Source organism: Bos taurus, chromosome 3, assembly GCF_002263795.3.
Source record: "Bos taurus isolate L1 Dominette 01449 registration number 42190680 breed Hereford chromosome 3, ARS-UCD2.0, whole genome shotgun sequence".
Classification (NCBI taxonomy): Eukaryota; Metazoa; Chordata; class Mammalia; order Artiodactyla; family Bovidae; genus Bos; species Bos taurus.
This window is the reverse complement of record NC_037330.1, coordinates 18,462,961-18,479,824: the sequence shown is the minus strand read 5'-3', so window position 1 is coordinate 18,479,824 and position 16,864 is coordinate 18,462,961.

Genomic DNA, 16,864 nt, shown 5'->3' with positions numbered 1-16,864 from the left:
CATCAACACCCAGGACACCAAGGTTCATCCACCTCATTAGAACTGAATTTAAACGCGTTCCTTTTTATAGCTGAGTAATATTCCATTGTGTATATGTACCGCAACTTCCTTATCCATTCACCTGCTGATGGACATCTAGGTTTCTTCCATGTCCTAGTTATTGTAAATAGTGCTGCAATGAACACCGGGGTGCATGTGTCACATATTTCTTAATTTGTTTCAGTTCTTTAAAATATGCGTTGTTATTTCTGTGTATGTGTGTACTTTTCTTTTATGTAGTGCTATTATATGGTAGATCTCATTCTGTTTCTTACCCTTTTCACTTAGCATCCATCCTGCTCTATTGTATATCTAGCCCATTGCTTATAATTGCCATCATCATGTACCTACTCTGTATCCCTGTGAGGTCCCTTAGTAATGGACATTCATTTGCTTCTAATTTCTCAGCACTAAAAAAACAATGTCATGGTGAATATCTTCTTATGTCCATTAGGGATATCTGAGAAGTGTTTCTCTCAGGCTCTAAATACAGGAGTAGAGTTGCCTGGTGGTAGGGTATGTCTGTGCTCAATCTGACAAAATACTGAGATGGCGCTACAGCAGCTGCACCATTTTACTTCCCTATCAGAAGTGCTTGAGGTTTCCTGAACACACATATGTCCCAGCCAACTCCTAGCACTATCTAGTCTGTTTCATTAGTGTCTCAATATGTGTTTCCCTAATTAATAAGTTTGAGTATCTCTATGAATATTTTAAAACCACTTTGGTTATCTATTCCATAAATTGCCCGTTCAAATACATTTCTCATTTTTCAGTTAATTTTTTTGATTTGAAGGAGTTCCTTTTATGTTCTAGATGCTACTCCATTGTTGGATTTAGACACTGCAAATAATTTCTCCCAATCTGTTACCTGTCCATGCTGCCTTTCACTGACTGATGCTGCTGCTGCTAAGTCGCTTCAGTTTTGTCCTACTCTGTGCGACCCCAGAGACGGCAGCCCACCAGGCTCCCCGTCCCTGGGATTCTCCAGGCAAGAACACTGGAGTGGGTTGCCATTTCCTTCTCCAATGCATGAAAGTGAAAAGTGAAAGGGAAGTCGCTCAGTTGTGTCCGACTCCTAGCAACCCCATGGACTGCAGCCTACCAGGCTCCTCCATCCATGGGATTTTCCAGGCAAGAGTACTGGAGTGGGGTGCCATTGCCTTCTCCGGCCTTTCACTGAACAGAAGTCTTTAATTATGATGTAATTAAAGTGATCATTATTTTTGTTTTATGTTGTGTGCTTGTAAAGTTTTATCTACAATGTCTTTTCCTGCCCTGTGATTATGAAAATATCTTCCTATGTTTTCTTCTATTTACTTTATTGTTTTATGTTTCACATTTACATCTTTATCATATTTGCAGTCTAGCTTTGAAATAGTTTTAGATAAATTTTATTTTAATTTATAGTGTGAGCTAGGTTTGCAACTCTATCGATGAAACAGTCTTTCTCCCACTGATGTGTGGTGCCCACTTTATTGTGTATTAAATTCTAATGGTTATATTTGTAAGCTCTCCGTTATGTTTCACTGATCTATTTGTTGTTGCAATATCTCACTTATTATTATGACTTGTTCAGTCACTCGGTCATGTATGACTCTTTGTGACCCCATGGACTGGAGCACACCAGGCTTCCCTGTCCCTCACTATCTACTGGAGTTTGCGCAAACTCATGTCCATTGAGTAGGCAATGCCATCCAGCCATCTCATCCTCTGTTGCCGCCTTCTCCTCATGAGCTCAATCTTTTCCAACATCAGAGTCTTTTCCAGTGAGTCAGTTCTTTGCATCAGGTGGCCAAAGTATTGGAACTTCAGCTTTAGCATCAGTCCTTTCAATGAATATTCAGGATTGATTTCCTTTGGGATTGACTGGTTTGATCTCCTTGCAGTCCAAGGAACTCTCAAGAGTCTTCTCCAGTACCACAGTTCAAAAGCACCAGTTCTTCAGTGCTGAGCCTTCTTTATGGTCCAAATCCAACATCCATACATGACTACTGGAAAATAGCTTTGACTATACAGACCTTTGTAAGCAAAGTGATGTCTCTGCTTTTTAACACACTGTCTAGGTTTATCATTGTTTTTCTTCCAAGGAACAAGAGTCTTTTAATTTCATGGCTACAGTCATCATCTGCTGATTTTGGAGCCCAAGGAAATAAAGTCTGTCACTGTTTGCATTTTTTCCCCATTTATTTGCCATGAAATGAGGGGACCAGATGCCATGATCTTAGTTTTTTGAATGTTGAGTTTTAAGCCAGGTTTTTTACTCTTTTCTTTCACCTTCATGTAGTATCTAATGCCTAGTGGGGCACATTCCTCCTCTTTGCTCTTCTTTTGTTGACTTACCTATTCATGTATCTTTATTCTTCCAAAAATTTTTTAGATTAAGGTTATCATCTTTCTAAAAATTTTATGGTGTATTTGTTATTATATTAAATTTATAGATTCACTTGCTAGATTAATTAGGGATGAACTGATATATTTATAATACTTGGTATATCCCCAATAAGAGATGGAATGTCTCTCCATTTATTCAGATGATCTTCTATGTTCTTTGTTAGATTTAAAATTTTTCTCTATGAAGGTTTTATGTATTGTTATTAACTTATGTTTTTGTTGGTAGCCTGAATGATATCTTGTTTTTTTTAAAATACACTTTATAATTGGTTATTTTTGGTGAGAAAAATTGCTTTTATTATTTGTATGTTGACCTTACTGAAAAATTGTGAATCATTATACTAGTTATAATAGTTTTCTGATTGTGTTTTTTTCTAGCTTGAAGATTATATCACACGCAAATAATAATTTTCTTTTTCTCTCCCCCTCACCCAATCAATATGCTTCTTTTTAGCATTCATCAGGGCACCTCATGCTTTAAAAAATACTAACAGTGATATTGTCCCTGATTTTGTTTCTGAAGGAAATGCTTTAATGTTTTTCATACATTGTGAGGTACAGTGTAAGGTTTTGCTATATAAACTTTACCAATTTAATAAGCTTTCCATTCCCATCTATTTCTAGTTTGAGTTTTTAATCTCTGATATGCTTTGAGGTTCATCAAATACATTCTCTGGATTGTTTTATTTATTTGCTTTTATTTTCAGCTAGGCTGAGCCTTGCTGTGCAGAGGCTTTCTCTGGTTGTGTCGCGTGGGGCTACTCTAATTCTGAGGTGTGTGCACTTCTCATTGCTGTAACTTCTCATTGTGGAGCATGGGCTCTAGAGCAAGCCGGCTTCAGTGGTGCATGGGCTTAGTTGCCCCATGGCGTGTGGGATCTTCTTGGACCAGGGATCACACTTGTGTCCCCAGCATTGGCAGGTGGATTCTTAACCACTGGACCACCAGGGAAATCCTAAAATGAAATATTTTATCACAGCAGAATTTCTTTACAAAAAAATAAAAATAAGACCACAGCCAAGGGAAGTTTCTGAGTGACTCATTTGCTAGTCAAGCAAGGAAAGCTGTTTGCCTATGTTGAGTTAATTAAATCATATTCAGTTGCAGCAGGTGATGAAATATGTCCAGAGAAAATCAACTTGCTCTAAAAGACTGGGCTTTTGGAAAAGACTGAAGAAACTTCCCCAATGTTCAGTTAAAAACAAAGCAAATAATTCTGAATGATTTTCTGTTGTTCCTGAGAGTTGATGGATGGTTTCAGGCTGCTTAGTTGTTAATCTGAGGAGTAAATGCTGAGTTAGAAGTTTCTCAAGAATTAGTTTCTGCGAATAATCTGCGTGTAACAACTACCTGCAAGGATATTTTCAAAGTAGAGAAAATACTAATTTCTGAAGTAGAATCTGCTAAGCTATGTGACAACTGATGGTAAAAATACATGTGGAGAAAAAAAAGGCTGAGTTGGAAAAATGTTCAAGCTCATGAAAATGTATTGTTAAAGCCTATGATTAACTATGGTGTTATTCATCAGCAGATTCTCTGAAAATGTTTGCCTTTGATGTTATGAAACCAGTGGTGTCAGTGGTGAAATTCTTTCACTCTTATGAACTTAGTCATGCTCACTTCTGGGATTTTGAGGTCAGAAGCAGAAGCTGAATACCCTCATTTGCCCTACCCCACAACAGTTGAAGGCTTAGCAATGACCATGTTTCATTGTGATGTCTTGAGTTCAAGGCTGAGATTGAAATTTTTACTGAATGAGAAGCATCATCTTCAGCCACTGTTTTTGAACATGAATGGCTTTGGAAATTAGCTTTTGTGACAGACTTGATAATGTTTTTTAATTAATTTAATCTAAAGTAACAAGGAAAATAGTGCTTAGGTGTGAAAGTTATACTGTGGTAAAGTTATTTCAAAGACAACTAACATTGTTTGAATCATAACGTAATAACAAACTTTTATTGGCTTCCATGTTGTTCAGAGTTAAAATAAGAAGTGGGGTCTTCATTGCCATACAGGTTTGTAGCAGATGTATATTCTGAGCTCAAACTACAGTTCCAGCAGCATTTTTTTAGACCTCAAATGCATGTGTAAGGAAATTTCTATTTTTCGAAATCCATATAATTGAAGAGCTTTCTCCTTAATCTTCAATTTGAAGGAATTACTTTTTAATATAATGCCATGTTTTAAAGTAAATATCAAGAGATTAGTAGAATTCTGTTAATATCTTCAAGGAATGAATATGCTCGATTAAATTCATATTTGTGGATTGATATTGGTACTTGGCAATATGTACCATGTGAGATATGAAATACGTAAAATGTCATTACACATCAGTAATTAATAGATGACCATTTGCAGTGGATTTTGGTGATAGGAAAAAATGACTTTGAGCCTCAATTAAATGTTGGTCCTTGAAATTGTAGTTTTTCTCATTGGTAGACCTATATTACAACTGTATTCAACTACTGTTTTAGAATTTTTTATGTTTCAAATACATTGCCAATATCCTGCATTTGTATTCTCTTCTTCTCACAATTGTTGGTTTTGATGTATTTGTGTGTGGATGATTTCCTACGTTTACTATATATTTGCTGTTACCAGTGGGATTTCCCGTTTGTAATTTTCTTATTTCTAGTTATGGGGCTTTCTTTTCCATCTAGAGAAGTTCCTTTAGCATTTGTTGTAAAGTTGGTTTGGTGGTGCTAATTCTCTTAGCTTTTACTTATCTGTAAAGCTTTTGATTTCTCAGTTAAATCTGAATGAGAGTCTTGCTGGGTAGAGTATTCTTGGTTGTAGGTTTTTCCCTTTCATCACTATTTTTTTTTCAATTTTACAAAGTGGTTTTATTATTAAATTATTTACTAAGAGTGTAAATATTATGTAAGAGATGAATGTTAAATGTAAATTGGGTGATTTGCTTAGAGACCTAAATAAAAAAACATTTTAATGAGGTATATTGATTTAAAATGTTAGTTTCAGTTGTACAGTATAGTGATTTAGTATTTTAGCAGATTCTATTCCTTTAAAGGTTATTACTGTAATATTTATAATGCCTTTATATTCTTTATAGTGGGTATAATTCCCTGTGTTAAACAGTATATCCTTACTGCATAACTATTTTATATGTAGTAGTTTGTATCTGTTAATCCCAAACTCCCAGTTTGTCCCTTCCCTCTTCTTTTTCCCCTTTGGTAACCACAATTTTCTTTTCTATGAATGGGAGTCCTTTTCTGTTTTGTATTATATTCATTTGTATTTTTTTTTATTTCACATATAAGTGGTAGTATATCATGTTTGTTTTCCTCAGTCTGACTTATTCATGAAGTATGATATTCTCTAGGTCCATCCATGTTGGTGAAAATGGCAGTATTTCATTCTTTTAACAGCTGAGTTTTTTATACACACACACACACATATACGTATACACACCCATACATGCAGTCCACGGGGTTGCAAACACTTGGACATGATCAGTGACAGAACAACAACAACAGTATATCCACCGCGTCTTCCTGACCTACTTATCTCTTGTTCGGCACTCGGTTTCCTTCCGTGTCTTGGCTCTTGTATGTAGTGCTGCTGTGAACATATGTGTGCATGTGTAATTTGAATTAGTGTTTTGGAACTTTCTGGATATATACCCAGGAGTGGCATTGCTGGTTCATATAGTAGTTATATTTTTAGTTTTTTTAATGAACTTCCATACATTTTCCCCCAGTGTCTACACAAATTTACATTGCCACCAACAGTGTTTGAGGGTGTTCCCTTTCCTCCACAACCCCTCTGACATTTATTATTTGTAGATATTGTGACAGGTGTGAGATGATACCTCGCTGTGGTTTTGATTTGCATTTCTCTAATTATTAGTGTGCTGAGCATCCTTTCATGTGCCTGTTAGCCACCTGGATGTATTTTTTGAAAAATATCTATTCAAGTCTTCTGTCCATTTGTTTTATTACATTGTTTTTTTTTTTTTTTTTGGATGTTAAGTATATGAATTGTTTGTATATTTTAAATATTAACCTCTTGTTCATCACATTATTTGAAAATATTTTCTCTCATTCTGTAGGTTGTCTTTTTATTTTGTTAATGGTTTCCTTTGCTGTGCAAAAGCTTTCTTAGGTCCCATTTGTTCATTGTACTTACTTTCTTTTGAGTTGGAGACTGATCCAAGAAAATATTGCTATGATTTATATCAAAGAGTGTTTCATCTATGTCCTTCACCACTTTAAATATATTATGCCACTCCCTTCTGACCTGCAGAACTTGTGCTGAAAAATCAACTGATAACTTTATGGTGATTTCCTTATATGTTATTTATTACTTTTCCCTGTTGCTTTTAATATTTTCTCTTTGTCTTTAATTTTTGTCAATTTGATGAGTATGTGTCTTGATGTAGTCTTCCTTGGGTTTATCCTGTATGGGACTCTTTGCATTTTCTGGACTTGAGTGAGTGTTTCCTTTCTCATGTTAGAGAAGTTTCTGACTATTATCTCTTCAAATATTTTCTCTTTTCTTCTCCTCCATGGACCCCTATGATGTGAATGTTCGTGCATTTAATGTTGTCCCAGCAGTCTCTTAGAATGTCCTCATTTCTTTTCACTCTTTTTTCTTTATTCTGTTCCATGACAGTCTGTCTTCCAGCTCACTTATTCATCCACCTGCCTCATTTATTGATTCCTCCTAGTGTATTTTTCATTTAAGTTATTGTATTGTTCATATCTTTTTGTTCTTTAAAGCTTATAGCTCTTCATTAAACATTTCTTGTATCCTCTCAGTGTGTGCCTCCATTAATTTTCTGAGATCTTGGATCATCTTTACTATCATTATTCCAAATTCTTTTTCAGATGGATTGCCTTTTTCCATCTTACTTAGCTGTTCTTTGAGGGTTTTATCTTATTCCTTTGTCTGGGATCTATTTCTCTGCCTTCTTATTTTGTCTAACTTTCTGTGTTTGTGGTCTTCATTCCTCAGGCCTTTGCTGTCTTCTGCCAGTTTTTCCCAGGATTCTTTAGGCTCTGGAGCAAGTGGAATGTCCCAGCTGCAGGTGTTAATAGGTGTAGGTAAGGGAATCCATGTGCCTTCTGTGATACAGTACCTGATGTTCTCCTGCCAGCTTTTGACAGATATCCCAGGATCTCGTAACTGCAGCAACTTTGGAGCAGAGTAATGTCCAACTGGTAAAGTAGCATCTCATTCTTTTCACCAGCTGTCAGGGAGGTTCTTCTGGCTTGTTTTAAATACTGTCCTCTGCTATTGAGATATTGAGAGTGGGGCTGCTCTTTGTATGGTTGTGTTCAAGAAGGAGGGCAGGAACACTATTTTACAGCTAAGGAAAATGAGGCTCAGAGAAGCTAAGTAACCAATTAGTAACTTAACATATTCAGTATGAGGTGGAGTGAGGATTTAAACCCAGGACTCTGCCTCCCCATGCCGTTCCCTTGCCCTCTGATTAGCACTATGCTGGACACAGTTGGTTGATTGATCAGAGGATCTCAAGAGGACTTCCCCATTCAAATGGTGAAAAGCAAAAGTGAAAGTTGCTCAGTCATGTCCGACTCTTTGTGATCCCATGGACTGTAGCCCACCAGGCTGCTCTGTCCATGGAATTCTCCAGGCCAAAATACTGGAATGGGTAGCTGTTCCCTTCTCCAGGGAATCTTTCCAACCCAGGGATCAAACCTAGGTCTCCTGCATTGCAGGCAGATTCTTTACTGTCTGAGCCACCAAATGGTACTGTGTTGCAAACCCAGCAGTAGATTTGCTCATTGCTTTCATTGCTTTCTTGAGGCACTCTCTTTCAAAATGTGGATTGGCATATTAAGGCATTAACATTCTTAAGTAGGTTTTCTTCATTTACTCACATCCAAGACAAGAATGTGATGCTGAAATCAGGTTTTCCCTTTTCATAGTTTTGCTCAGGGCCTCATAGGACTCATATCACACAAAAACTTGTTCTTCTAGGGGAAGAAGAATGAATCTGGACTCTTCCAGGTAATCTCAGCAGTTGGTCTGTTGCCTGAACCTCTCACCAGATGCAGGCCTGTCCTGGTGCCCTTCTCCATGGTGGTGTCCAGCCTCTGTGTGGTCCTTCCCTCTGATGGAGGAGGCCCTGGGAACTACCCACACCTGGGTAGTTACAGCCATGGGCAATATCCATCTGCTTGGAGCTATAAAGCTACCTGGGAACTCTCTTCCCTGGTTCCCATTTTGCCTTCTGGAACAAGTTAAATCAGGGCTCCTCAGTTTCTTCCTTCAGATGATTTCAGAAAACAATTGTCTGGGCTTCTTCTCACATCTCCCTTTATCTGTCTCTATCTCTTCTGTTTTTTAAAGTTTTTGTATAGGACAGGGTCTCCAGAACATTCACAATCCTGGCTGCCTGCTCTGGTTACACTATAATTTGTCAACTCCTCTCATAAAGTTGGCACTCAGAACTGATTGGTTCCATTCATTCATGTTAGTTTATTCAACAAACATTTATGTGAGCTTGTTCTATGCTGAGTCTTGAGCACATGCCTGGGGGATGCAAGATCAGATTCAGTTCCTGGTTTTGTGGTGTTGATTAATTTAATTATCAAACAATCAGACTCATTCTCTCACCTACAGTCTGTCTGTCTCACCCCCTTTTCTTCTCTTTGAGAAAGACACAGGCAGAGACAGGCCAAAGTTAGTTGCACAAAAAAGTGTTGGGAAAGGCTCTGAAAGAGTTTTGAGGCAGGGCTCTGTTGGCTCAGCCAGTTCTGGGGAATGCTACATCTGGGTGGCCATTTTTCACAGATATCAAGGACTTCGCCTCATACCAGTGAAACTATGGTTCCCTCTAATGTCTTTCCTGGCCCTGAGGCACCAGTTTCAACCAAAGCCAGCTTGGTTGTCCTAGCCTGGACCACTGGCAAAGTCTCAGAACTCTGGATGTCCTTTATAGCCAGAGGTGGTGCAGGTCAGTATGGCTTTTCCTGCCAGTCTTAGATCAATGACAGCTAGGTGCAGACTGCATGGTCATAGTGAAGTAGAATCTTGGTCTCTTCCCCTGGGCTCTTAAATAAAAAAAAAGACCAATTGATAACAGTATTATTTTTACTCTTATTGCTCATGTTTCATCATCATTATTATTATTATTATTATTTTTTTTTTTTACTGTAAACTGATTGTTCTGATCATGCAAAATATAAACAGGAGTTTCATTTCTAACAGTCATCCCAGAGCCTAGTAGTTCACTCAGTTCAGAAGAAACCAGAGGGCATTATGAAAGGGCCAGACCTGAAGGGGAAGGCCTTCCCCAGGTGACAGAGCTGGAGCTGGGGCTGGGGGCAGGATTCTGACTTTGCAGATGATGAGGCACAATGGGATGAGAAAGCTGAATTGCCTCTCAGTTGAAGGAGGTGAATTTCCACCCATCTCCCTCTTGATGGGCTGGGGAGCATGGGGCCCACCTGCAGTGTTCCTTCCTGCCTGAGGGACTGTAGACCTGGCTTTGGAGTGTGACCTGGTTATTAAAAGGGAAAAGGGTTATAAGGTTGAAAGAGCTCACGATTGAGGCCAAAATGAGTAGACACAGAAAGTTTGGAAGAGAACAAAAGACAGATGGATGGTGATATGATAAGCCTTGGATCCCTGCTGTGAAATCTGTTTGTCCTCCTAGCCGAGGAGCACTTTGCAGCTGAGCTGAGCACTAATCAGCTGCTCAAACCTGAGTTCTAGTGCAGAGTCCTCAACTGTCCACTACCAAACCATGTGTCCTTGGGCTAGTTACTCCCCTCTCTGTTCCAGCTTCCACTTTTGTTGACTTAGGAGCCAAAAAGGGAAAGTATGTGTCTGTAGACCTGGTGGCAGTTTAGAGGAATTAAAGCCAGGTCATCAGAGAGCAGAGCCCTGTGTACATTGCTCAGGTGTGTGTCGTGTGTCCCAAAGCACTGCCTGGGTTTGGAAGCTAAGTTAGTCAATCTGATATCAGTCTGAGGGTTTCGTTATGGGAAGATTGTTCTGTTTTCTAATCCAGGTTTGTCTAGAAATGTATCCTTGTTCCCGGCCCAAATGTTCACATTTGGTTTAATTTGACTATTCCCATGACTTTTGCCAAAAGTTTCTTTTCTTGATGCCACAGATTTTGTTCTAGAAGTAAAATGCTTGTGGATCTGGAACTAACACAGTATATGAAACATGTTTGTTGTTGTTTAGCCAGTAAATTGTGTCTTACTTTTGGGACCACGTGTACTGTAGCCCACAAGGACCCTCTATTCATGGCATTTCCTGGGAAAAGACTACCGGAGGTGGTTGCCATTTCCTTCTCCAGGGGATCCTCCCAAAGCAGGGCTCAAACCCACGAATCCTGCATTGGTAGGTGGATTCTTTACTGTGGAGACATCAGGGAATCCCCATCATGCTTAGCAAGTCTTTCAAGTCCCCATTATTATCCCCATTCTACAGATGAAAAAACTGATGCACAGAGATGTTGAATGACCTACTAATTTCATATAGCTAGTTATGGAGTGGGAAAGTATTTGAACCTAAACAGTCTACTCTCATTCTCTTGTAACTTTGAATAAACCACTGGCTGATTGATAGTCATGTATGTTACTTGAGGGATCCTAAAAAAGGCCTTACTCCAATATATGTTTTCTGCTGAGGCTGTATAGTTGTGTGATGTTTTCCATAGAGCACTTCCTTTCTCAGTTTCTTATAATATGTATGAAAGATTACATCAGTTCATTGTTGTTGTTGTTTAGTTGCTAAGGCATGTCTGACTCTTTTGCAACCCATGGACTGTAGCCTGCAAGGCTCCTTTATTCATGGGATCTTCCAGGCAAGAATAGTGGAGCGGGTTCCATTTCCTTCTCCACATTGACCCATTAGAGAGAATTACTCATTAGATGTCTTCATTGTCTTATTGAATTGAAGTGGTGGAAGGGCTTGAAGAATCGTTGCACTTTGCCGAAGAATGTCATAAATCACATCCTGCCCCTTGCTGTATTTCTGAACAGGTTTAGAAAATTAAACAGGAGGAAATATGATAACCAGAATGTTATTTTCTTACTGATGGTCATGCAGTTATAGACCGTAACTCTAGGTTCTGTTGTTAGGTAGATCACTGCTCATGGTAGACCCCATGGTTAGGCAGAGTTACCCACCTAATGGCAGTCCTGGGCTGAGGCAGGCCTTCCTGCACAGATGTAGGACCCTGTTATGGCATGGAGGATCCCTGCAGCTCCCAGGAGGAGAGCAGACCTGAGCCAATTACCCTTACTAAATTTATCAATCAGATAAGTCTTTCTACTATTTCAGAGGCAAATCAAGAAAGGGGTGGAAAGAGGCCAGGCATGGGGAAAGGCACTCATATCCTCCAGAGACCTTAGACATCTTGTAGACATGCCCTCTTATCTGCAGATACAATCTAATTCTGGAGAGGGACAGGACTCTGATAAACCAGTGTTGCAAGGTCATCAGGGAGCAGAGCCAGGAAATTAAGATATCCTGACCTGGGTCCAGACTCCACGTACTTTGCACTACTTCGTTCTCCTCCAGGAAGAGTGAGCAGTGGGAGTGCTCCAAAACCTACTGGATGCTTGGGGCTGGTGCACTGGGATGACCCAGAGGGATGGTATGGGGAGGGAGGAGGGGGGAGGGTTCAGGATGGGGAACACACGTATACCTGTGGCAGATTCATGTTGATATATGGCAAAACCAATACAATATTGTAAAGTTAAAACAAAACAAAACAAACCAAAACATGGTGTGCAAGGGCTGTAGTGGGAAGGGAAGGACAGAAGCAGTGAAACCAGGGTGAGTGTGCCTATTGAACAGGACATAGAGTGATCCCCTCTGGACTTCAGAGCATCAGGTAAACTTTCTTTACCCTGCTGTCCTCTTCACAGCTCTGTGGCCGCTGCTGCTGCTAAGTCACTTCAGTCGTGTCCGACTCTGTGCGACCCCATAGACGGCAGCCCACCAGGCTGCCCCATCCCTGGGATTCTCCAGGCAAGAACACTGGAGTGGGTTGCCATTTCCTTCTCCAATGCATGAAAGTGAAAAGTGAAAGTGAAGTCGCTCAGTCATGTCTGACTCTTCGAGACCCCATGGACTGCAGCCTACCTGGCTCCTCCATCCATGGGGTTTTCCAGGCAAGAGTACTGGAGTGGGGTGCCATCGCCTTCTCTGCCTCACAGCTCTACCTCATGTGAAAGCTGGAAAGACTATTCGAGATGACCTATTCTATTAGCTGGGCTTCCCAGGTGGTGCTAGTGGTAAGGAACCTGCCTGCCAATGCAGGAGATGACAATGCATGAGAGACATTTGATCCCTGGGTTGGGAAGATCCCCTGGGGGAGGGCATTCTTGCCTGGAGAATCCCTTGGATAGAGGAGCCTTGCAGGCTGCAGTCCATAGGGTCACAAAGAGCAGGACACAAGTGAAGTGATTTAGCATGCATGTACTCCATGAGTTAGGATTCTTCAGTGAAACAGAGCCAATACGACAGGTATATATGTAAGAAAATGTTTATTATAAGGAATTGGCTCATTGGAGCCAGGCAAGTCCAACTTCTGCACCTTGGCAATGCAGGATATCCTATAGTACAGATGAAGTCTGAAGGCATTCCACTGGAAAATTCCCTCTTGCTCAAGTTGGTGTTTTTATTCTGTTTACACCTTCAGCTGAATGGATAAGATCCACTCACGTTATGGAAAGTCATATGGATACTCTGTACTCAAATTGCATTGATTTAAATGTTAATGTCAGGGAAAAACACCTTGCAAGTTGACACATAAAAGTAACCATCATACCCACATATTCCCTTCATTTTCCTTGTAAGTCTGATAGTTTTCCTGGATTTTAGTTATTTGAGAACCACTGCCATGATTTTTAAATGCAAAATCCATGTATTATTTATTTATTTCCTTTAACCAGTGTTAATCACTCACTTTAAAAAAAGCCTCAGGGCAAAATAATATTTGAGAAAAGGAATTGTTGTACTAGTAATTTCTTTCTAAAACACTCAAGAGTAGATAACCCAAGCACTTCAGAAGAGGAATCAGTTCAGTCGCTTAGTCATTTCTGACTATTTGTGACCCTATGGACTGCAGCATACCAGCCCTCCCTGTCCATCTCCAGCTCCTGGAGTTTACTCAAACTCATGTCCATTGATTAGTGATGCCATCCAACCATCTCATCCTCTGTCATCCCCTTCTCCTCCTGCTCGCAATCTTTCCCAGCATCAGGGTCTTTTCAAATGAGTCAATTCTTGGCATCAGGTGGCCAAAGTATTGAAGCTTCAGCTTCAGCATCAGTCCTTCCAATGAATATTCAGGACTGATTTCCTTTAGAATGGACTGATTTGATCTCCTTCCTGTCTAAGGGACTCTCAAGAGTCTTCTTCAACACCACAGTTCAAAAGCATCAATTCTTTGGCGTTCAGCTTTCTTTATAGTCCAACTCTCACATCCATGACTACTGGAAAAACCATAGCTTTGACTAGATGGACCTTTGTGGCAAAGTAATGTCTCTGCTTTTTAATATGCTGTCTAGGTTGGTCATAACTTTTCTTCCAAGGAGCAAGCATTTTTAAATTTCATGGCTTCCGTCACCATCTGCAGTGATTTGCAACCCAAGGTAATAAAGTCTGACACTGTTTCCACTGTTTCCCCATCTATTTGCCATGAAGTGATGGGACCAGATGCCATGATCTTCTGTTTTCTGAATGTTGAGTTTTAAGCCAATTTTTTCACTCTCCTCTTTCACTTGCATCAAGAGGCTCTTTAGTTCTTCACTTTCTGCCATAAGGGTGGTATCATCTGCATATCTGAGGTTATTGATATTTCTCCCAGCAATCCTGATTCCAGCTTGTGTTTCATCCAGCCCAGCGTTTCTCAGAAGTACTCTGCATACAAGTTAAATAAGCAGGGTGACAATATACAGCCTTGATGTACTCCTTTCCCAGTTTGGAACTAGTCTGTTGTTCCGTGTCCAGTTCTAACTGTTGCTTGCTAGCCTGTATACAGATTTCTCAGGATGCAGGTCAGGTGGTCTGATGTTCCCATCTCTTTCAGAATTTTCCACAGTTTATTGTGATCCACACAGTCAAAGGCTTTGGCATAGTCAATAAAGGAGAAGTAGACATTTTTTTCTGGAACTTTCTTGCTTTTTTGATGATCCAAAAGATGTTGGCAATTTGATCTCTGGTTCCTCTGCCTTTTCTAAATCCAGCTTGAATATCTCGAAGTTCATGGTTCACGTACTGTTGAGGCCTGGCTAGGAGAATTTTGAGCATTACTTCGCTAGCGTGTGAGATGAGTGCAATTGTGTGGTAGTTTGAGCATTCTTTGGCATTGCCTTTCTTTGGGATTGGAATGAAAACTGACCTTTTCCAGTCCTATGGCTACTGCTGAGTTTTCCAGCAATGAGTTTGCTGGCATATTGAGTGCAGCACTTTCACAGCATCATCTTTTAGTATTTGAAATAGCTCAACTGGAATTCTATCACCTCCACTAGCTTTGTTCGTAGTGATGCTTCCTAAGGTCCACTTGATTTCACATCCCAGGATGTCTGGCTCTAGGTGAGTGATCACCCATCATGATTATCTGGGTCGTGAAGATCTTTTTTGTATTGTTCTTCTGTGTATTCTTGCCACCTCTTCTTGGTATCTTCTGCTTCTGTTAGGTCCATACCATTTCTGTCCTTTATCAAGCCCATCTTTGCATGAAATATTCCCTTGGTATCTCTAATTTTCTTAAAGAGATCTCTAGTCTTTCCCATTCTGTTGTTTTCCTCTATTTCTTTGCACTGATCACTGAGGAAGGCGTTCTTACCTCTCCTTGCTGTTCTTTGGAACTCTGCATTCAAATGGGTATATATTTCCTTTTCTCCTTTGCCTTTCGCTTCTCTTCTTTTCACAGCTATTCAGAAAAGCGTACTTGGCACCTAAAACCATCTTGCATCCTCTTTTTGGGAAACAGTGTAAGCAGAGCTGCAATTAAGGAACCAGTCTGTCGCCCCGCCTGACCACCAGGGGGTGCACTTTCCGTCTGTCCAGGAAGCCCCAGGCTTTTCTCCTACCCTGGGGTGCCTACCCCGCCAGGAGCTATGCCCCTTCCCTGGAGAGTCTGCCACGGAGCTCCCAGACGCTGGCAACATGGGAGGCCCAACCCTGGTGCGCCAAGGCCCTCTCCATTCGGAGGGCCTGCTGGAGCCCATAGAGAAGGTAAGGCTGGGACTCGGTCGCATTGCCTTCCCAGACGTGGAAGCAGAGCCCTTCTCGTTGAGGAAGTTGTGAGGAGCTGAGGTGGCCAGGTAGCAAGGTGGCCTCTTGGGTAGGCCCTCAACTGCTCGACTGTGTGTTTGGAAACTGCGAGGTGGCTTGCTTCAGGCATCTGCCCTCAGAACACTGGTCCCTGGGGTGTCTGCCTGTCAAATGGGAAATTAGCAAAAATTACTTTCGGGAAAAGGAGTTACATTTCCGGAAAGAGGGGGCAGGGCCCAGCTGACTTAGCTGGGAGACTGTTAGGAACTTCAGAGGCCTGGAAACGTGACTTATATAGCCTTCTGGGGAGTGTTCTCTTTCTTCTGAGGTGACCAGAATGAACCAGGAGGCCTTGGGATCCTGAAACAGGACTGAGGTCGTGCCTGGCTTAAGGGAGAGACTGTTTTGCCAACAAAGGTCCGTCTAGTCAAGGCTATGGTTTTTCCGGTGGTCATGTATGGATGTGAGAGCTGGACTGTGAAGAAGGCTGAGCGCCGAAGAATTGATGCTTTTGAACTGTGATGTTGGAGAAGACTCTTGAGAGTCCCTTGGACTGCAAGGAGATCCAACCACTCCATTCTGAAGGAGATCAGCCCTGGGATTTCTTTGGAGGGAATGATGCTGAAGCTGAAACTCCAGTACTTTGGCCACCTCATGCGAAGAGTTGACTCACTGGAAAAGACTCTGATTCTGGGAGGGATTGGGGGCAGGAGGAGAAGGGGACGACAGAGGATGAGATGGCTGGATGGCATCACTGACTCAATGGATGTGAGTCTGAGTGAACTCTGGGAGTTGGTGATGGACAGGGGGGCCTGGCGTGCTGTGATTCATGGGGTCGCAAAGAGTCGGACACGACTGAGCGACTAAACTGAACTGAACTGATGGTCTGTCACACTGTGAAGGTACACTTGGCCTCCGGAAGCACAGCGTGCACACCATGTCTTGATTTTTAAAAATCAGTGCATTCATGCTTCAGTCGTATCCAACTCTTTGAGACCTTGTGGACTGTAGCCTGCCAGATTCCTTTGTCCATGGGATTCTCCAGGCAAGAATACTGGAGTGGGTTGCCATATCCTCTTCCAGGGGATCTTCCTGACCCAGGAATCCAAACGTGTCTCTTATGTCTTCTTCATTGGCAGGTAGATTCTTTACCATTATTGCTACCTGGGAGTTCAGTTCAGTCGCTCAGTCGTGTCC